The sequence below is a fragment of the Corylus avellana genome, chromosome 4 (assembly GCF_965113065.1).
Source record: "Corylus avellana chromosome 4, dhCorAvel1.hap1.2, whole genome shotgun sequence".
Taxonomy (NCBI): domain Eukaryota; kingdom Viridiplantae; phylum Streptophyta; class Magnoliopsida; order Fagales; family Betulaceae; genus Corylus; species Corylus avellana.
In genome coordinates, this window is record NC_142493.1 from 1953995 (window position 1) to 1977114 (window position 23120).

Here is a 23120-nt window from a genome sequence, read left to right on the forward strand (position 1 = left end):
TTCATTTTGCTTTATATTATGCAGCAAAGGGAAAAGACGTTACTATAGTACCGCCGAGCACTTCAACAGTATGCTAACATTTTTACAGTAAAATTAGGGCTAACAATTTTTGACACGGTTAGCATTACTTTAAATTTAATTAAGCACAAAACATATCCAAAATAAACGTTACTCTCAAACAGGATTACCAATAACGTGCCATGAACAATCCAGTTTCTATATGCTGACTGAGCGCCATGGTATGATCAAGATATATATAATTAATTAGGAGTAAAACTATTTAGTAGCCTGTTATACAACTGTCATACAATTGACACGACATGGCAGTAAAACTTACCGCCTCATTTTAAATGGTTGATTTTTACTACAATTGGATAGCAATTCATTAAATAACATTAATCATCAGCTAAAATTCTTTATATTTCTTAAGTTAAATCATTGTAATGTAAGTCAAATCTTAAGGAGAATGAATCATGACTCAGCTGGAGATTTATTAGATTTATTGTACAATTTGTTGAGGAAATAAAATTCAAAGGAATTTCATAAATACTGATGTAGGAGTTCATTCTTATGGCTAGTTCTGGAACAACGCTTTATATTGAGGGAGTTATCTTTTGAAAGAGAAGATGGTCCCTGGAAGGATTGTCGAGCATATTATTGAGGTCCTTTTAGAGATTATTCACTTGGTGTTGCTTATTTCTTGCTGCAATCAGAATCCCACGTTGACATAGAAACTTCGGTTTTAAATTGGAAAAAAAGAAAAAGAAAAAGAGGATATTCAAAGGTGTGAATTGTCATTGACGTATATGAACACTATTTTGAAGTAACATTGACAATCAAGAGAACCCTCTTCTTAAACATGCTAAGTGAAAAACATCATTTCCATTAATACCATGCATCAACAAACTGCATATGCATAAGCACAATATACAATACATCTTGACAAGTTCTTAAAATAATTAAAGCTATAACCAAACCTCGTAGGAGAGAGAAAGAGTTCATCGGAATCTCCATACCTTGGGTGAGTTTAAGGCTATGTTGCTGCCTTTTTCCAATCACCACTTTGAAGTGACTTTGTTAGTTATTTCTCTGACACACAAACTAGAGAAGTGGACATTAAATTTGCATTGAGTGCATTCTACGGCCAAGTCATCGAAAATCTTACCACAAGAATCACATGGAGGTGAAGACTTAGTCTTTGAGATAAAAGTGCGAGGGTATTGATGATCATCTTTGATTGCGAAAGTACTTCTGAACTTAATTTATAGATATATTCCTAAAACGCATTGGGAATGAGCAGGGAAGTCGCATTCTGCACAATAATAAAACCATTGATTTAGATATCTCTTTTTTTCACAAATTAGACAATAGTATTTTTCACAGTGATCTTCATCAATGTAGGTGAGCTTGTGGAGATGATCGTCATATATGTGCCTAGCTATGAGAGGAAGAGTTGCACATTCAAGACCCAAGGCAAAATCGCAACTAGTGCATACAAACATGCCAGCTGGTTTCCTGGGATAAGTGGCACTGCAAACATGACATCTTTTATTAGAATTAACAGCAAGGAAGAGGGAGTGTTGATGACCTTCATGTTTTAAGGTTTCCGAAATTGAACAACATTGAAGGTCAAAGTCGAAATTACACCCATCACATCTATAAGCAAAGCCATGGAGCTGATTTCTACAAGCATCACAACTGAACAATCCATTATTGTAAGGCTCATGTGAGACGAGGATGAGCTGGTGTTGGTGAAGTATGTGTCGCTTCTTTCTTGGTAGCTGAGCACATCTACTGTGTAGAAAGAAGTTGCAGTGCGTACAACTGTAAAATGGGGTAGAGATGAATTCCATATAACCATCACAAAACTTAACATCCGCGAGCTCCTCATTGCCAATAATTAAATCATGTTGATGGCTAAAATGTTGTATTTGCGTCGCTCCTTCAACCTCCATAACATCAGTCACTAAATCATCGGATACCCTAGGCAAGAACATGAGATTTTCACTTTCTCCATCTTCAAATGCACATTCCAAGTGAGCCACGTGACAATAATAGGCTGAATACTCTGTTTTCACCTTTTGATAGCAAAGTCTACAGGATATGATGTTGTCCAAGTGCTCTTTGACTTGACCAAGAGAATAGGTGAGAGTGAGAGAGTGATGATATTTTAAAATTGAGATGACACGTGGAAATCGAGCACATTTACTATGGATCAAGAGTTGACAGATGCTACATAAGGAGGGTAACTCCTTGGCTTCCTCACCACAAGTGCTACAAGTGAATTGGTTCTTCCGAAAGAAGGGGATGAATGCATGTTGGCAGTCGTCAATATTATTAATTTGCGGGCGGGTGGCGGCACAAGTGATATCAAGATTGAAATTGCACTCATTGCAACGGTAGAAGAGGTATCTATTGCAGTTTTTATCGCAAACATTACAATATCTATAATCTGGCTCCACAAGAACAAGGGTGTGGTTTGGGTGGAAGGGGTGTTGTTGTATCTCGGAAGACAGCTCAACACATGATTGATGGAGGAGTAAATTGCAATTGGAGGTAGAACATTTGTATCCAGGACCCAAAACTAGCTTCTCGCACCCCAAGCAAACAACGTCCTCCTTGCTATCACTTTTCACTTCTTCAGTGAAGATCAAGCGATCATGCTCAAAGCCGATGTGAAAAAGAAGGGCTTTGTAATTGGTGGGTGCATTGAGGCATGATAAATGACACCAGAAGTTTTTAAACTGGTGTTCAAAAGCGGGACCTAATATCGGTTTTTGGCACACCACACAAACAACTTTATCATCATTTCTCACCTCACTTACCTCCAAGGCTGAATTGTACCAGACACGTCTTAGAAAATGTTCCAAGGCTTGCTCCATCTCCATCTGTGTGTTAGTTAGGATCCGGTCCGACACTTACTCGCTCACACAAAGGAGAAGTGGTTAGTAATGGGATTTGTGTTGCGGAGTGGAGGCAAAATATTGGTGAAGACGAGCAAACAAATTAATTGTGTTTTTCGTAATTATCAAGTACCGGTATATATATATATATATATATATTCTGCTACATCTTTCTGCTTTTTGATATTCTTGCATTGCCTCAATTCCATTCTGCCAATTAAGTAACTTCGGAGGTGACAATGGGTAAAGATTTTTCACGGCCCATTGAAAGCAAAATAAAAGATATAACTTGTTTATGGAGTAAGTCATAACTTCTAAGCTACCTAATCATTATCTTGTGAGGAGAGGAAAGGATATTCTAATTTTGATTTCTTTTCATAATTCATAATTTTTTTATTAATTAAGCTTCTATTTTCTTTTAATTTTCTTTTAATTTTCTTCAAATTCTATTTTTTTAGAAAAAATTATGTTTTATTTTTATTTCATAAATTCTATTTAGTAAACCGTTATATGACTTTCATCCCTTTGATAAGTATTGCTCCTTGATCTGTCACAATGATTATTAAAGGGAAAAGTCTAAATATCCTCATCAAATTATCACCTAATTGACAATGTCCTATGTATCCAAACTACCAAGATATTGTCAATTGCCCCCTAATGATGAACTACCCTTAGTAAACAATTTTTTTAAAAAAAAAACAAAAACAAAAACTTCTAGATAAAACCTAAAACTGAAAAAAAAAAAAAAAAAAAAAAAAAAATCCAAGGAGTGGCCAAATTTTTTTTTTTTTTTTTTTTAAAAAAAATTATAAAATCTTCGATTTTTTTTTTAATTGAAATTTTTTCGTTTTTATTTTTATTTTATAATTTTTTAAAAATAAAAACTTCCGTTTTAAAAAAAAATAATAAAAAATTTACGTTTAAAAAAATAAAATTTTTCTTTTTTAAAACAGAACTAAAAAAAAAATCTCTTTTTTTTTTTAAATAAAATTTTCCAAGCATTTGGCAAGTAGCCAGAATTAATTGAGGTCCATAGCATCCAGTACTTATGACATTAAGAGAAAAATTCCAGCATACTCGATCTTATTAAGAAGTAAAGAAGCATAAAAATTGGTACCGGCCTGTATCTGCTGTAGAACAAAGCGCAGACACCTAATCATTAGAAGGGCAAATGAGGCATTTGATTTTTCTCCAGATTGAGAAATCTCTTCTAGTTCTTTGAGTAGCGTATGGTGAGTTGTCTTCATCTCATCATCATTAGCTGGGGCAGGAAGTTTCTGCAAAGTGAGTAGTGCAAACTCTAGGATCCTCCCAAAATAATCCACGTCTAGAATGCCTAACTTCAGTACCTACCCAGAAAAAAAAAAATTAAGACATGAAGGTTATTAACACGGATTACAACTAAATTTTATAATAATATAGGAGATCAAAGAAATAAAGGAGACTGGCAGTAGACTAAGCTTACCTTTGAGAGAATGTGAATATCAATAGTATCAACAATCTCTTGCTTCCAACTTTGAGGAGACATCTCACACAGTTCCTCCCTGACTTCCTTCATGAGTTTAAGAACCCAGCTGAAGTCGGGCTCCTCTTGTTTCATGGATTCCATAATACCATCCCAAAAAGCCTTTTCCATCGTCTCTCTTACTTTTTCCTGCACGGTATTTAAGATAAGAAAGCATTTGTGAGGATTCAACGTCCATAATTAAAATAAGATAGTACATCACTCAATGATAAACTTGAAAAGAAAGCAGTAAATAGATCGATGCACCAACATTAAGACTATTCTTATCTTCGTCATTTATGATAAAGCTATCAGGGAAACCGTGGCGATGTTCATGAACAATTTCATTTACAAGCAGTTCAGTCTCGCCAACCAGCATTGCATCAAAGCTCGGATGACCATGAGCAGAACCAGTGAAGTCGTTAGAGGACCCAACAACTTTGCCTGAGGAAGAATCATCTCTCTCAGACATGGAGTGAACAATGGGACCTGAGCTTTCACAGCCTTCAGCCAGGTTATTCATTTCACCAGGGACAGAAGCCAAAGAGCCATCTTGTCATTTAGGCAGACATGAAGATGAACTACTTGGAAATGGGGATGCAGACATGAACTCCCAGAATCCTTGGCTTTCAAAAATCTGGAACGCATGTCAGAGAGAGCACATTCCATACGTTCAAGCCCAGCATTTCCACTCAGATGCTGCAGCTTTGTCCTAAGTAGTTCCCGGTCTTCTGTAACCTAGTATCACCAAGACTATTCCAAATAATTATAGGAGCTAACAGTTAGTAGGTGACCAATCAAAGACAGCTTAACAAATAACCAAGCGAATGTGATAAATACCAGTTTTAGGATAGCACCATTATCTCCTTTTCTGGAATCGGCTTGCAAGTTTGCATCATAGAGAGCTCCAATTGGCAAGCGGCTCTCACCAAATCCTCCTCTAGTGACTTAGCATCCTTAACTTTCCATACTACAAAGTGATACAGGTAAGAGCACCACGCTTTATCAATGGCTTCCAGCTGTGATCTGAAAGTGAATTGACATGGAATTGTTGTTTTCTCTTCGGCATTTTGTATGGCACCGTCTAATATGATCTTTATCAAAAGCTCAAAATCACGAGTAAACTTAGCAGCAGACTCAGCAAGAGCAGCCTCATGCACACCATTCCCACTGATAACTGTGTCTGGGAATCCCAAGACCATATAAGCACAGAGCAAAACTCTCACTGGGTACCTAGATAACTTAACTGGACTTCGAGCTAGTTCTTTACTAGTGTCAAACGCCTTTGATCCTTTCCTCTCGGTACTGGTATTTCCCTTTCTAGTTGGAGAAGCAACACGCTTAAGAAAGTGATCAATGTTCTCCAAACTGGATGGGCTGCTCCTAACTGCCCGTGAGATCATGTAGCGACTCTCTAAACGGTCAAGTAAAGCTTTCACAGCTTAAATAGTAGTATCTGACTCAATTTGGAGAGCATGGTGCTTGAATGGCATTGACTTGACAGATTTTTCACTAATCTCTAAGGACGTAAATGCTTTTCCCAAAGCAGAAGTAGTTTTCCTCAATCTTACGAACTGTCTCCAGCACCTGAAGATGCAATACAATGCATATACCACATAATAAAAAGGAACGAAAGAATAAGGAAAATGGGCTAATAATCTAAAATTGAAAAGATTGAATAAATTAAAGAAAGAGATTTCCAAAAATTATTAGGAGAAAAGTATACGTATCCTTTCTCAAACTACCATTCCATTATCGATGTGTCCAAAACTATAAAAAAGGGTCAATGTCTCTCCCAAGGTCAACAAAGAGAAAAAAATGATCTTAAAAAAAATATTCAGTAAGACAAAAATATCCCCAATGAATTAGATAAAATAAATAAATAAAACTAAAAACTAAAAACTAAAAATTAAAAAAAAAAATTAAAAACCAAAAACCAAAAATTATATAAAAGAAAAAGAAGAGGTGGTTCGAAAACCACCCCTAGGGGTGGCAGAGGGTGGCCGAGGGTTGGATGGCGTGATGGTCACCCAAGCAAACTATCGAGCACCTTGGGCCTTCAAAACATGAGTTGATCTATTTCAAAGGCGTAATTCGCAGCTGGAAGGCTACGGAGCTTGCTCTGGTGGGTGGGTAGGAATCAAATGCGTCAATGGACAGCCAGGACAGGTCATTGCCATCCTGCTTCCTTGGAAGGGTTTGGGTGGCCAAATCTCCTAAAAGACAGACCAACTTCAAGCCCTTCAAAAGATTAGCCTCCACGACAATGTTCTTGCCGGCACCGTCCCTTGGGTTCCTTCCCAATCTCAAAGGGGTCTACCTCTTCAACAACTGGCGCTTTCTGATTATTTCAATTGGTAACTATCCTCTTCTGCAGACTCTTGATTTAAGTAACAATTCTCATTGGGACAATCCCTCCTAGTGTTGCAAACTCAACCATGCTATTCAGACTCAATCTTAGCTTCAATTCATTGATGGGTTCAATCCCAAATAGTCTCACTTGGTCTCCCTCTAAGACAATTCTTTCTCTCCAGCAGAAAAGTAACTCTTGGGGGCGGCTCGGCCCTGAGGGGTGGATCGACCACCCCAATTATATATATATATATCATCAAGGGAATTTTTATTATGGGAGACATTGACAATTTTTGGGAATTTAGGGGAGGCATTAATGCAATTTGATAGTTTAGTGGGAACATTGACTCTCAAGTGGTAGTATAAGGGGGTATGTGTACATTTTCCAATTATTAATTATTAAGAAAGAGGGGGAAGTCTAATGCTAGTTTTTACCGAAACTTTAATTAGTTTCTAGTAAGCATAACTATATGAGGGCCAAAGCTAACTGTGAAGAAGTTGTTCCAAGAGATAAAGAAAACAGGTAAGAGTAAGATATGCACCTTGCTAACTTTCTTTGAAAAGTACTCCCCCTGATCTTGCATCGTTTTTGAAATGACAAGTACAGAATCATGTGAACTTCTTTGCCTCAAATATTCTGCCCTTTGTTATCAAGTTATTTTGATAAAGAACCAATCAGACATATTCACCCAGAAAAATAATGCATTCACTATAGATGCTACTTTACTTCAGACACAAACTTACCCTTTGAAGCCGATCTTCTAATTGGTCTTTCATTCTCATTCTCTCAAACTCCCTTTGACTATAGATAGACTTGGCTACTCTCTGTACTTGCGATACCATAGTATGAGCCTTTGTCTTTTCCGCTTCCAACAATCCCAGCCGCTTTTTCTCAGCAGTTGTGCATTTTCTAAGAATTGCAGCACGCACACATTCCTTATACTTGATATCCTGTATCCTTTTTTGCATCAACAATTTAGCTGCTTGCTCTCTCTTTTTTCTCAAATCTTCCAGCTTCAATTAACCAACCTTAATTCTTTTCTCAAACGTAACTTCAAATAATAATGAGACGAAGGGAACATTTGGTACGCGAAATGGCTATTTCATTAAAAAGAATGAATAGCTTTTATTAGGAATGGAAGGTGGAATAGAATATATGATAAAGATACTTTTCATATACTCTAACACTTGGAATAGTTATTCCCATGGGACTAGTTATTCCAAGACTATTCCATTCCACCTACTTCCATTTTCAATAAAAGCTATTCATTTTCCTATGTGTGTGTGTGTGTTCACATGCTTGTGAACGTTCATTTAATCCCTCTTCTTCATAAAATGGAATGCATGTGGGAATGGAAAATTGGCCAAAGGCATTCGGTGATGTTTTAGGGACCATGATCTGATGACTTTGCCTTAAGGCAGGGATCAAAAGATAACAGAACACAAATTTATGTAGTAAGATAGTGTAAATCTGGAAGGTGAACGTACCATTGTCATCAGCTGGTTTGGTTCAGCAAGCTATTGATATACAGTAGAAGCAAGATAATACAAGAGAAGCTGTTATACAGGAGTTTCTCACCACAAATCACTAGATTCAAACATAACCCACCCCAGCACTCTCTCCCCAGAAGAACAATTCTTAGGAGCTACAACTAATGTTCTTCAATCCAAGTAATCTGTTTGGGAGGTATAGACCTATATGGGTATGACCACTAACGGGAAATTAATGATGGGAGTTATGAGAAATCAGTCTAAACCTAAGATTGTAGATTTAGAAAAAGTTGAAAAGCTAGAAACTCTAATAAATGGCATGAGAATTAGAACACTATTTAGATGGTCTAAATTATATAGATATGACTAATATGCAACATGAGAAAACAAAAACCTCTACTTAAATAAGCCAATTACAACTATTTTGCAACCTAAGTTAGAGCAATCCAATTATCCAAGACAGAACACAAATAAGAACCCCAAAAATTCAATAAGCATATAATTCCCTCCGATTCTGCAACCAACAAAGCTTTCTTCAACGACAACATTCTTACAGAAACATGTTACCTCTTCTGCTCAGCAGCATTTAAGTTTGGCTTCAAGCCGCTGACTGAGATCCCCCTGTTGAGAAGAAGAAGACTGCTGCAGACTCCTCAACTTTTGCCGTGCCTTACTTGACAATAACTCATAGTATTACTGCACCACCATTCATAAATTTTCTTTCAGCTTAAACATTAACCAAAAAAACAAAGGTGCCTGAGCTTAAAATTCATTCATTTTCTTTTTCTTTTTTTTATCGGGTTTCTAACCAACCAAACAAATGTTAAGCATAATTTGAATGTTTAAAAAAAAATTAAGATCAATCAAGATTTACCAAAAAAATCAAACACTAAAAGAGTAATTATGTTTTATTTTCCCTCTAATTGCACTGATGTTTATGTGTTATTTCACTCTAATTGCACTGATGTGAAATTATATCAACGTAAGGATAGATCTTAAAGAAAATGGTTCCCGACGACATTGTAAGAATTTACTAACCTAGAAATATATTTTTTTGACAAGTAAATACAACTTACACACCTGAATAGAATTCGTGATTGTACTCTCAACCTATGAAAACCTAGAACTGTCAGTCTAAAATATTTTAAGATAAATTTACTTGAAATATGTAATAAGATAAATACTCTTACTTGAAGAACTATGTAAGATTGAGAGGGTGCTTGGATAATGATGTCTTTTGCAAAAAATATTAGGGTAATCAGGTAGTTAATTTGTTGTTTCTTCGTGTTCAGGCAATTGTATTATGCTTGTTTGGGATCATGGATCAGCACTTCAGGATTCAGCCATGTAGATGCCCCCTATGTCGTCATCAAATTTCTTTGTTTGTTCCTGGAGAGGCTTCATTAAGACGGTGTCATGACGCTCAGGTTGCCGAGATTCTAGGAAAGGTGGAAACATACAATCGCCTTTTTAGTGGGCATACCAATGGTCTCATTCAGGTATACAGAATCATGTCCACAAAATCTTTTAAATAGGCTAGCATCATTTCTAATATATTATTCTCATATACAATTGCATTCATATCTTGGGACCCTGCAGTGGGTCTCTGTGAATTGACATCTGAAGATGTTGAATGCAGGACCTTCCATTTTTTCTCCTAAGGTTGTTACGAGAACTGATGGATCCTCGATGATCTCTTCCTCTTGTTATTAGAGCCCCTGTCTATATAGCAGTTAAGTGAAGAACATAGACATACAAACAAGTGTGGCAGCATCTTTCAATTCTTTTAGATCCATACTTATGTCATCACTCATCATCATCAGCTGCAGCAGCGGCAGCGATAGCATTATTATCTGTTAATTTGGCGTACAAGCTGCACAGTTTGTTACTATTACCTTAGGTGGCATTTTTTATTACATTGCATTAATCTGGATCTTTGAAGTCCTGGATATCATTTAAAATTGTCATCTAGAAATTATGCAACTTGCTCTGTGATCCATTTTATCAAAAGCTGATATGAAAAATTCATTGATTTTAGTACCATATCCTTGTTGAATAATGTGATGTACCTTAAGAGTGACCCAAAGTTTGAGTTAATAGGGAATGCTTTACGGGTTGTTGTTTGGAGGGATTGAGCAACAGCAATGCTGTTGGGGTTATGCCTTAAGGTATATGCCTTGGCCACGATCTTGCACATTTAGATGTCAGCAGGCCCCTATCTTAGTGATACACTTGTCCTTATCCTTTGTTGATGTCGGGATTGTGACGCTTCTCATGACCCAATTATTATCCATCCCCTCCTAGAGATTCGAACATCTCATCACTCAAAGACACCAAATCCAACACCTTTACCCTCTTCAAGTATAACCTTATTCGAACTCAACTATGGAATCTCGTCAAAGATCCCTCAGTAATTGTCATTAACCTGAAACCTTTGACTGCCCTGCTTTTCCTTCCTGTTATTTCTGAAGGGCTTCCATTTGTGTGGTTGATTGCACCTCTCGTCCACATAACCGCAGATTAACTTTAAGCCTAATCTTCCTCAGCTTAACCCCCCAAAACAGTTTTTTTTTTTTTTTTTTTTTTTCTTTTTCTAATGTTTGTTGGGTTGTGCAGAATTCTGTGATAAATTTTCTGTTCTCTTGGGGTTGGGATTTCAATACTTGAAGGCCACCTCATCCTTGTTTTGGTTTCCTAGTCTCCCTCGTAGACTTCATTGCTACCCCCTTTTGACATTTTCAGAGCTTGGCCACAAACTAAGGTTTATTGGAGTATATTAAAGAAGATTCAGAAAACATTGGGGGTGTGGTTTTAGAAACAAAGAGGTATGATCCTTGTATATCTTGCAGGCCAATTTTTACATTACAATGATTAATATGCTAAAAGTGTTAATTACGGTATATTCTATTGTTGTATTGCCGAATAATCTTGTAGGGCTTCATTTGCAACTGCATGTGCTATAGTGTAGCTCCATCTGGCGAGTATGTAAAGATATAGTTTTTTGTTGTTATAAGCTGTATCGACATTCCCAGTGTATGTTGTAGTATAGGGAGTTATACACTTTCAATCATTAGGTTGATAATATTAACGTTATTGTGTTTTTTATTGACTAACCAACTCAAATTTTCAGTTTGATTTTATTAATAGCCAGAGCTTTAAATCTTAGTCTGTATTTCAAGGACAGGTTCTTACCCTGTTTCTTATGTTCAGATGATACTAAGTGCAGTCTACATTGTCAGCCCGGTTGACATTATTCCAGAAGGTATGTTGCTGCTTGTACATCTTATTTGTTGAATTCTTGTGGTGGACATGTTTTGGTAACTGAAGGTGTCAACTGTACAACAGGAATATTGGGAATAGTTGGGCTCTTGGATGATCTCCTTATAATGCTTATCTTCTTCCTGCACGTTTCTGCCATTTATCGGTCGGTACTCTATGCCCGTCACGGAGGTTCATGAGCTGTCCTGCTGACATGACAGAGAAGAGAGAGCAAGGGTAAATGTAAAGGAAAAAGTTATACATTCTCCGCAAAGAGCAGGATTGTTGGTTTTTCTTTTTCTTCTTTTTTGCTATTTTAGTGGCCTTCTTTTTCGCCCTTTCTAGCTTCTCTCTGGTTGTTACCGTTGCAATGCAATGGCAAAGCTTGCTTCATCCCATCCACTTTTTGTAATCAAACGTGGATGTTTCTTTGTGTATGGGCAAAAAATCATTCTTTTATGTGATTTTGTAATGATGTTGTGTTCATTTTGCTTTATATTATGCAGCAAAGGGAAAAGACGTTACTACAGTACCGCCGGGCACTTCAACAGTATGCTAACATTTCTACATTAAAATTAGGGTTAACAATTTTTGATAAAGGTTACTCTCAAATAGGACCACCAATAACGTGATTGAGCGCCATGGTATGACCCGGATATATATAATTAATTAGGAGTAAAACTATTTAGTATACTATTATACGATTGTCATGCTATTGACATAACATGGCAGTAAAACTTAATTACCACCTGATTTTTTTTTTTTGGGGGGGGGTTAACTTCACTGAATTTGAACCCCTCTGTCAAATTTAGCCGTTAGAAATACCAAAAAAGACAAAAATATCCTTGATTTTCGTTTTTGTTTTTTAAAATAAAAAAAGGTTTTGAAATTAAGGTGAAGTTGAAATTTTATAAAATAAAAAAAAAAATAGGGTTATAAACGTCATTTAACATTTAAAATCTGACGGATGGGTCCAAATCGATTGTAATTGAAAGTTTAGAGGACTAAATTGAGAGATTTTGAAGTTTAGAGGAGATTTGTCAAATCAAGCAGAAGTTTAGGGGTCTTCAGTGAAGTTTTATTTATTTATTTATTTTTTATTTTTATAAGTATTGATTTAATGGTTGATTTTTACTACCACATTTGAATAGCAATCTATTAAATAAGATTAATCATTAGCTAAAATTCTTTATATTTCTTAAGTTAAATCATTGTAATGTAAGTCAAATCTTAAGGGGAATGAGTCATGACTCAGCTGGAGATTTATTAGATTTATGGTACTATTTGTTGATGAAATAAAATTCAAAGGATTTTCATAAATACTGATGTGGGAGTTCATTCTAATGGCTAGTTCTGGAACATCGCTTTATATTGAGGGAGTTATCTTTTGAAAGAGGAGATGGTCCTGGAAGGATTGTCGAGCATATTATTGAGGTCCTTTTTGAGATTATTCACTTGGTGTTGCTTATTTCTTGCTGCAATTAGAATCTCACGTTGACATAGAGACTGGGGTTTAAATTGAAAAAAAAAAAAAGGATATTCAAAGGTGCGAATTGTCATTGACATATGAACACTATTTTGAAGCAACATTGACAATCTAGAGAATCCTCTTCTTAAACATGCTAAGTGAAAAACATCATTACCATTAATATCATTCATCAACAAATTCCATATACATAAGCACAATACACAATAAGTATTGACAAGCTCTTAAATAATTAAAGATATAACCAAACCTCTAAGGAGAGAGATAAAGTTCCATGATAACTAGTAAACTCTGAAATCTCCAAACCTTGGGTGAGTTTAAGGCTATGTTGCTGCATTTTTCCAATCATCTCTTCGAAATGACTTCGTCAGTTAATTCTTCAATACACGATTCGTCAGGGTGGACATTAGATTTGCATTGAGTACATTCTACGGCCAAGCCATCGAAAGTCTTACCACAACTATCACATGGAGGAGAGGACTCAGTCTTTGAGACAAAAGTGAGAGGGTGCTGGTGAAAATTTTCGTCTTCAATAGTGCTTCCAAACTTAATGTATTGATATTTTTCTAAAACGCATTGGGGATGAGCAGGGAAGTCGCATTCTGCACAAAAATAGAACCAGTGATTTGGATCTCTTTTTTTTTTCGCAAATTAGATAATAGTATTCTTCACAATGTTCTTCAACAATGTAGGTGAGCTTGAGGAAATGATCGTCATATATATGCCTAGCTACGAGCGGAAGAGTTGCACATTCAAAACCCAAGGCAAAATCGCAACTAGTGCATACAAACATGCAAACTGGTTTCCTGGGTTCAGTGGCATTACAAACATGACATCTTTTATCAAAATTAACAGCAAGGAAGAGGGAGTGTTGATGGCCTTGGGTCGAAATTACATATGTCACATCTATAGGCAAAGCCATGGCGTTTATTTATACAAGCATCACAATTCAACAATCCATTATCGTAAGGTACCTGTGAGATGAGGGTGAGCTGGTGTCGGTGAAGTATGTGTTGCTTCTTTCTTGGTAGCCGGGCACATCTACTGTGGAGAAAGAAGTTGCATTGTGTACGACTATAAAACGGGGTACCGGTGGAGATGAATTCCATACAACCATCACAAAACTTAACATCTGCGAGCTCCTCATTGACAAGAATTAAATCATGGTCATGGCTAAAATGCTTTATTTGCCCAGCACCTTCAACCTCAATAACATCATCAATCACTAAATCATTGGATTCCCTAGGTAGGAACATGGTATTTGCACGTTCTCCATCTTCAAATGCACATTCCAAGTGGACCACGTAATCGTATTCTTTACAATAATAGGCTGCATACTCTGTTTTCACCTTTTGATAGCAGAGTCTGCAGAATATATTGTTGTCCAAGTGCTCTTTGACTTGACCAAGAGAATAGGTGAGAGCGAGGGAGTGATCATGTCTTGAAATCCAGATGGCGCGTGGAAATTGAGCACATTTGCTGTGAATCAAGAGTTGACAGATGCTACATAGGGAGGCCAATTCCTTGGCTTCTTCACCACAAGCTTCACAAGTGAATTGGTTCTTCTTAAATAAGGAGATGAATACGTGTTGACAATCAGCAATATTATTAATTCGAGGGTGGGTGGTGGCACATGTGATATCAAGATTGAAATTGCACTCACTGCAACGGTACAAGGGGTATCTATTGCAGTTTTTACCACAAGCATTACAATGTGTTTTATTTGGCTTCACAAGAACAAGGGTGTGGTTTGGGTGGAAGGGGTGTTGTTGTATCTGGGGAGACAGCTCAACGCATGATTTATGGAGGAGTAAATTGCAATTGGAAGTGGAGTAAATGAGAGACCACTTACTTTTTAATTTTTGTTTTTACTACACATTTTTTTAAAAAAAACCTGCAACTGATCGACCGTTTTAATTATTCACTGGTTTTTTTAACTAACAAGATGTAGAAATTTTTTTTTTTTTTTTTTTTTTTTAGCCAAAGTCATTTTTAAGCCAAACCCATTATATGTCAAAAAAACCAATAACTTTTGCTCAAAAGCAAGGTGGCTAGAAAACTATTATACTAAAAGGCTAGGTAGGGTTAGAGCATTTGCAAACCTTTTTATTTTGTGGGTTTTGCCGGAAGTTAAAAATAAATAAATAAATAAAAATAAAAAAATCCACTAAAGTAATAGTTTATCGAGCTCTTCATTCTTTTTCAAATTATTTTATACTAAACATTCTTATTGAGTACGCAATCCGATGGCTCTTTCTCCAACAAGAGAAATATTTTTTTTCTTTTTCCTTTTCTTATACTGTGCTACAATGAATAACAAGTGTAGCAAAAATTGTATTTTACCTCTCCTGAACCTAATCTACGGGTGATGAAAATTTGGTGATATTAACTAAATATAGCTATTAGGAAAAAATTATCTAATATGTTGGAAATGCCTAAGAAGCACAAATGGATTTTAGAGATATTAGAAAGCTATTTTAGAGCAGTTCCAACAATAGTGGCCAAAATAACTATTATCAAAGATTTTAACTACTATTTTTTCTATACACATATTCTTTATTCTACTATCTTCTTCTTTTTTTTTCTTTTTTTTTTTCAATATATTATTTTTCAAATATTTTTTTTATTATTTTCTTTTCTTCCTCTCTCTCTTCTAAAATCCATCACCATTAAGATACCTAATTTTTTATCTTGTCACCTCTTCATTAAGATTTGCCGCTATATCCTGTCAAAATTTTCAAAACACTCATATTCTTTTATTATGAAAAAAATTACAAAGATTTAGGTATTGGTTAGGATTTAATAGAATTTGCAAAAATAAACCCAATTCGTTGCATTATATATATATATATATATATATATATATATATATATAAAGGATATTTTGGAAATTTTTGACAAGAGTTATTGAAAAATTCTATCGAAGAGGGACATTGTAAAAAATTAAAAGTTCAATACCTTAAATTAAGAGATTTTGAACTTTAAAAAGATTATTTCAAAATGCGTGAAAGTTGATAAATATGTTGTAAAATTTCCCCTAGAAGTAGGACCATCTCCTCACCATCTTCCTTCTTTCAACATTTTGATTTTTTCAAGAAAAAAAAGCGGGGCAGGGGGTGGCATGCGGGGAGATGGTGAGGGGAATGAAAATAGCATTTGCCATAAGCAACATGCTAAGAAGTGCCAGTTGTTTGGTCTTCATCAGGAAAGTCAAACGAGCTAGGTGGGTACTTACGAAACCTTTGTTACCGTTGTGGAGACAAAAATTGATTCCATGCACTAGCATTTGAGATGGCTTGTAGTTTTCATTAAACAAACCTTAACGGAAACCTTGATGCCATCAAATGATGCACCAAATTAAATATTTGAGATGGAATCCTATATGCATAGCATGATCTATTGATCTATTTCAACATTATAAAAATTGCTAAGAAGAGGTTCGTGCCAAATGTTTGCAGTTTGCTCTTCACGAGGAAAGCCAAACGAGGTAGCTAGCTTCTAGTTTGTAAAAATGTTCAAAGAATGATCTGCCAACTGTTTGGTATTTAAGCAGGCAACTCAAATTAATTAATAAAAAATTAGTAAAAGGATTATGGAAATTAAACACATATTATAAATCATATCTGCAAGTAGCTAGCTGGATATGATAAAGAATTAAATATATATAGATAATTGATTATATATATGTGCATGTGTGTAATTCGCAAAAATCATTATTATAATATCTCTAACTGAACATAATTCAATAACAACAGTGATTGATCTTATAATGACGACTAAATTAAAATTATGCGAGTGTTTTTATAATCAAGTCTTTGAATAATCTGTAAAATGAAGCACTCAATGGTTAGTTGGCTTTTATATCATTTATTCTTGACCTGCCTACGAAACTACAAATATTTTATTTATGGTCTTTTAATAATCTGTAAAATGAAGCACTCAATGGTTGGTTGGTTTTTATATCATTTATTCTTGACCTACCTACGAAACAACAAATATTTTATTTATGGTCTTTGAATAATCTGTAAAATGAAGCACTCAATGGTTGGTTGGCTTTTATATCATTTATTCTTGACCTACCTACGAAACAACAAATATTTTATTTATGGTCTTTTAATAATCTGTATAATGAAGCACTCAGTGGTTGGTTGGCTTTTATATCATTTATTCTTGACCTAGCTATGAAACAACAAATATTTTATTTATGGTCTTTTAATAATCTAAAAAATGAACCCGTCTTTTTGACCCCACTTATTTCATAACCGATGATATAGTGTATGATAAATGGTTCACATTTTAGGTTTTTTAGTGACCTACATGAAAAGTCATTATATAAATATTCCCTAGATAGGCCAATGCTTAGGGAAGACGAATCATACTACACCCTATTTTAGTATAATTTAGGTAGACGGTTCGTACCAACCAAATATGAGTTACAAGTGCTCATTCCTTGATTATGCATAGCATATTAAGGAATTAGATAGTCTATACTTAGGGAAGACAGATCGTACGACCATATCGTAATGGTTAGATGGACGGTTTGTGCCAACTGAAGATTGATTATACTTATTCCTTAATAACAGTACTTTCTTGTTTATTTTTATCATGCATAGAATGAATTTCTCTGATTAAATATGGTTAACCATTGTTGTGTTGATAGCGGTGAAGTTAATACCCTACTCTCTCTCTCTCTCTCTCTCTCTCTCCTTATTTTATTTCAATTCTCTTTTACGTTTACTTTATGCACTTAAGTTTTAAACAAAATCAACAACCTTATATTTAAGTTACTTTTAATCTTGAAAAACTTGATAATAACGTTTGTGTAGTTCTTGAGATTTGACACCCTCAATATAGCCCTATTATACAAGGATTCATCTAGATTTTCGTTCTTATATTGCGGGACAATTTTGTAATAGCAAACGTCCGAATTAGAAAATTCGTATTTCACATTGATTTGTAGTATTTTGAGTTAGCTTTCCAACACTGCTAGTTTCACCTTAATCCGATACTTAAGCTAAAAGTTGTAATCAAAATATTGAGACATATGCAGAATCCAAAATTTAATCCAATCCGATTTTAACTCCAATTAGAGAAATTCTGATTTAATCTTTTCCTTGATTTGATTAAACTTAACCACATCATATATGTCCTCTATTATGATTAGTTACGCTTACCCACATCTTCTAGGTCTTCTCAAAGTGTACTCTAAGCCCAAAATTAATGGAACTTTTTGCATCTTTACTAAAAAGCTAAAAACACTAAAACAACACAAAATCAAACAAATAACAATACTAAGGAATTAACATATGGGAGTTAAGTGGTTTGAGTGTGCAACATTCAGCGCTTATGATCAATATCTATAACTGAACACATATATATAATTCAATAACAATAGTGATAGATCTTATAATAATGACTAAATTAAAATAATGCGAGTGTTTTTTTAATCAAGTCTTTGTATAATCTGCAAAATGAAGCAATCAATGGTTGGTTGGCTTTTATATTATTCATTAGCGGACAGTTATTAACCATTCATTAACCGCTTTTGAAGGCGGTTAAGAAAAATCACTAACCACCTAGGCGGTTACTATTAGCGGTTTTAAATTTTTTTAAAACTATTAACCGCTAATCGCCTATATATATATATATGAAAGTGAGCACCAGCAAAATAATAGCAGCTATGTTAGAAGCAGTTCTCCAAGGAGTGCTAAAATTATCACTTTTATATATATATGAAAGTGAGCACCAGCAAAATAATAGCAGCTATGTTAGAAGCAGTTCTCCAAGGAGTGCTAAAATTATCACTTTTCAAAGCAGCCTTTACAACTATGTTAAGGATCCTTATAGAATGTATTCAAATCATTACAAAGAATATAAAATTGGAGTTCGTTTCTGAAATAAAATTATGTTTGCAAAGATTATAATTGACTAACTAAGTCACTGCATTGTTTTCACCTAAACCATTAACCAAAATCCCCTTTTGCACATGTAAATCCATATTTTTTGCAGTGTTGATAAGGAACTTGGGTAAGAGAGGTAACATGGACGTGGAGAAAATGAACAAATGAAATATTTTTTTAGTGATTAACTTATGTGATGATCACGAGTATACGCAAAAAGGTTAAATGAAGACCTAGGGCTTCCCGGATGTGCTGGTGGAGATACTTTCGATGCCCAAGTCATTCGTGTTTCTTCTTCTTAAGAGATGTCTTTAGTATGGAAAAAGTAGGATTCATGATTTTGTGTTTACCTTCGATAGATGGTTGTCCTGATATTTGTGGGTTCCCTCTCTTCTATCAATTTCTTGCTACGTGTCCTCTCACCATTGAGTAGTACTCTGGTTGGGTGTGATCTTTGACTGGATAAAGGTGTTGAATTAAATGAAACATGATGTTGTCGTAGGGTGATGGGCTACAAGTTAACACGGGTGATACAACGTGATGATGATCCCATGAGTTAGGAAATGAGTTACGTGACTGGACAGATCGAGTTTTTTCAGAAATGTGTTGGAGAAATATTTTCTGGTCTAGAAAAATGATGCGTTAAAAAGCTTAAAAAATATTTTTAGTATTTAAAAAATTGTGTTAAATAAAAGTTTGCATGTTTAATAAAAAAATTCATTAGTACTTCTTATTTTTATTTTTTTTACTTTAAAATTTGTAAAAACGAACTTTCAGAAAAAGCTTAAAAATAAGGGTTATATATATTTTCAGTGCATGTGGTTTGCACTAAAATCAAATAACCACCTGAATTTTTAAAAATGTCACAATGGTACTTATAGTAAACAAATAAATTCACTTGGTACTTCCGTCAAGATCCTGTTAATTTTTTAACGGAGCGCCACGTCACCCTTACACATGACGTGGTACCTATGGTTTCAAGGCGCCACGTGGCGTGGTACTTAGGGTTTTAAGTGCCACATCATATTAAAAAAAAAACAAAACAAAAAAAAAAATTATCAAAACTTTTTATACAACTGATAGCCTGGAAAGTTCAGCACTCAATTCCCAAATTACAGAGATAGAGAAAGAGAAAAATATAGAAAATTTCTAGATCCAGGGAGACCCAGAAGCAGAAAACCCAAAAAAAAAAAAAAAAAAATGAAATGCCGATAAGAATTGGAAACAAATTAATAAACACCCAAAAGTTTGAACATTTTTTGTTCAGTTTCTGTTTCGGTCTAAGCTAAATATTCCAAAATATAAAACTAGAACATGCAGTCTATGCAGATGTCCGCCAAATAAATAAAATAGAGGATATGGACATTCAGAAAACCATTTTTCAAAATTGAACAAATTAAATCCAGTAATCAAAATTTGAAAATAAAACCGACCCATGTAACATAAAAAGGAAACAACAAATGAAGAAGACAAATTCAAATTACAAGATCCAAAAAAAACCCATGAGCAATATCCATCCAAGATTGCAATAACAAAAACAAAAAATGTAACGACGTACAAGAGAGTGGGAGAGAGAGATAGCAGAGGAGGGCAACCCACAGTTAACAAAAAGGACAAGGAATCAAGGAAGGAAGGAAATCATTGTGTGAATAGAAGTAGCAGAGACAGAGAAAGAGAAAATGCGAGAGAAAGATCGCACACCCTCGGCCAAACCGCTTGGGGGTAATTCAGCCACCGCAGCTCTCATTATTTTATTATTATTATTATTATTATTATTATTATTATTATTTTTTCTTGATTTTTTTTTTTAATATGGCATGGCACCTAAAAACTCAGGTACCACGCCACGTGCAAGGATGATGTGGCGCTCTATTAAAAAACTAATAGAATCTTAACGGAGGTAACAAGTGGGTTTATTTGCTTACCATAGGTACTATTTGTGACATTTTTAAAAACTCAAGTGACTATTTGATTCTGGTGCAAACCACAGGTACTAAAAAGGTATTTAAAGACTTTTTTAACTTAAATCTCTATTTCTCAAGCAGCTTATATCATGCGTTTGCAGTAAAACTAGCTAGTAGCTACCATAATGTTATTTCGTTAGCTAGAGACTAATCCATCGAGGAAGATTAAATTGGTCAAGGAAGTCATAGCATATATTATGGGATTTGTTTTAGATTGTAATTGAATGTGCTTAAATTATGAAATTTGGTTTTATTGTAATTAATTATGATCAAATTAAATCATATTTGAATATACGTGTTGGTTTCACATTTTAAAAAGGAGTTTGAGTATTCATGAGGGGGTCTATGTAGATATAGTTGACTTTGAAGACTGAAGGTACTGAAGACTGTCTCGGGAGGGATTTTTTCCTTGCTGTAGGTTTGAGTTTGTGTTCTTGGAGAACCAGTTGTTTTTATCCTCTGATCGATATTTGAATATCATTTCAAAAAAAAGAAAAGAAAAAAAGAGGAGTTTGAGTATTCATGAGGAGGTTTATGGAGATATAGTTGACTTTGAAGACTGAAGACTGTATTGGGAGGGATTTCCTTGCTGTAGGTTTGAGTTTGTGGTCTTGCCTTCTTGGAGAACCAGTTCTCTTTATCCTCTGATATTTGAATATCATTAAAAAAAAAAAAAAAAAAAAAAAAACATATATGAGAAGAGTATTAAAGCATTGATTAAATAATTAAATTTACTTCTTCTCATATTAAAGCTTTGGACATAGTATCAAAGCTAAAAATCTTGAGTTCAAACCTAACTCTGTTATTTACTCATCATTTCAATTAAAAATTATAAGTGTTTGGCTTCACATTTTAAAATTGAGTTTAAACTCACACATGAGGAATCGTTAAAATATTAATTAAATTATTAAATTTACTCTTCTCTCTGCTTAAATTTTTAAAATAATCGATAATTAAAAAAAATAAAAAAACCTTTCTAACTTTTGATGTCCGAATGCCCAACCCAAGAACCCCACTATCTCGTTTTTCACCTTCAACAAGTCACGGACGAACTTTTGATGTCATTTTTAATTGTTGGGCCCCTCACATTACGAGGACTATCCCAATGTCCAAGATAAGCCACGGTTTTCTACAATGCATGCCCACTTTAGGTGTTAGAAACCATTATTATATATTTGTATGGTTAAGTGTAGTATTATCGGATCCATGATTAAACAATGAAAATTTAAGGCTTACGAGAAATGTCATTGTCTGTACGTAGTAATCAACTTGCATGATATGATACTCTACTCTTTGGATAGGGTAGAGTTCTTTCTGGCGTAACTTGCGCTATATGGAATCCAGGTTGTAAAATCTAGTTAGGGCCCATATTTGAAGAAGGCAACCGCGTAACTTGCGCTATATGGAAATTGGAATCCAAGTTGTAAAACCTAAGTAGGACCCAGCTTATTTTAATTTATATGTATCTGATAGACTGGTTGTTACGTATTTGCTATGTAACAATTCGTATAGAACTATAGAAGCCTCTATAAAAGTTTTTGAAAAGCCCACTCTTTTTTTTTTTTAGAACTACAAAAATCACTTGCATTAGAAATATTAAACTCCATGATGATAGGAATGTATCCTTTAACGATAATGTAAATTAAAATATTGAAGCCATATATGGAAGTTAAGTTTTCCCAACACGGACCGGGAACCAGACTATGCTTGGGCCGCAGTTGGGCTAGCCATAAACAATATCCAATTGATTTACCCTAATAGCCATCTTCTATATTTTTTTTCCTCCATTACATAATTTGATACTCAAGTTGTCTCATTTTACTCCATAAATTCCAAAATATGTTGAAATTTAATCTAAACCAAGTCTAAGAATAGAGTTTTCCTCTAATCCGGATTAATTCCATGCATTAAAATTATAGATTGTCTAATAGAATTTTCTCCAACAATGTTAGTGATGTTAAAAAAGTACGTACGTGAGAAGAATACAAGACAATTTATAAATTGGATTGGGAAAAAATTCAAGTCTACATTGAAAGAAAACTCCGCCCCGAATTTAATGAATGACAACAGTACAAATATCACTACAGGTCAATTTCAATGTAATCCTCTACATAAAAAGTAGTATCACTGAATTCAATCAAAAAACTGATATATATTACTATATTAGTAATCACTTGAGCCTGGACACTGTTCATGCAATAATCAGTAAAACATCAAATTGTCAACTTCAAAATTTTCAAGTTGTAGACTGCAATCATACAA

The 23120-nt window shown here is 34.6% G+C and overlaps 3 pseudogenes; all 3 read right to left on the reverse strand.

Annotated features, from left to right (window-relative positions):
- Positions 1-1055: 1055 nt before the first annotated feature.
- On the reverse strand, positions 1056-2888 carry LOC148586129 (uncharacterized; annotated as a pseudogene).
- A 1061-nt stretch (positions 2889-3949) lies between these two features.
- On the reverse strand, positions 3950-10447 carry LOC132189460 (uncharacterized; annotated as a pseudogene).
- A 2892-nt stretch (positions 10448-13339) lies between these two features.
- LOC148586130 (uncharacterized) lies at positions 13340-14702 on the reverse strand (annotated as a pseudogene).
- Positions 14703-23120: the final 8418 nt, after the last annotated feature.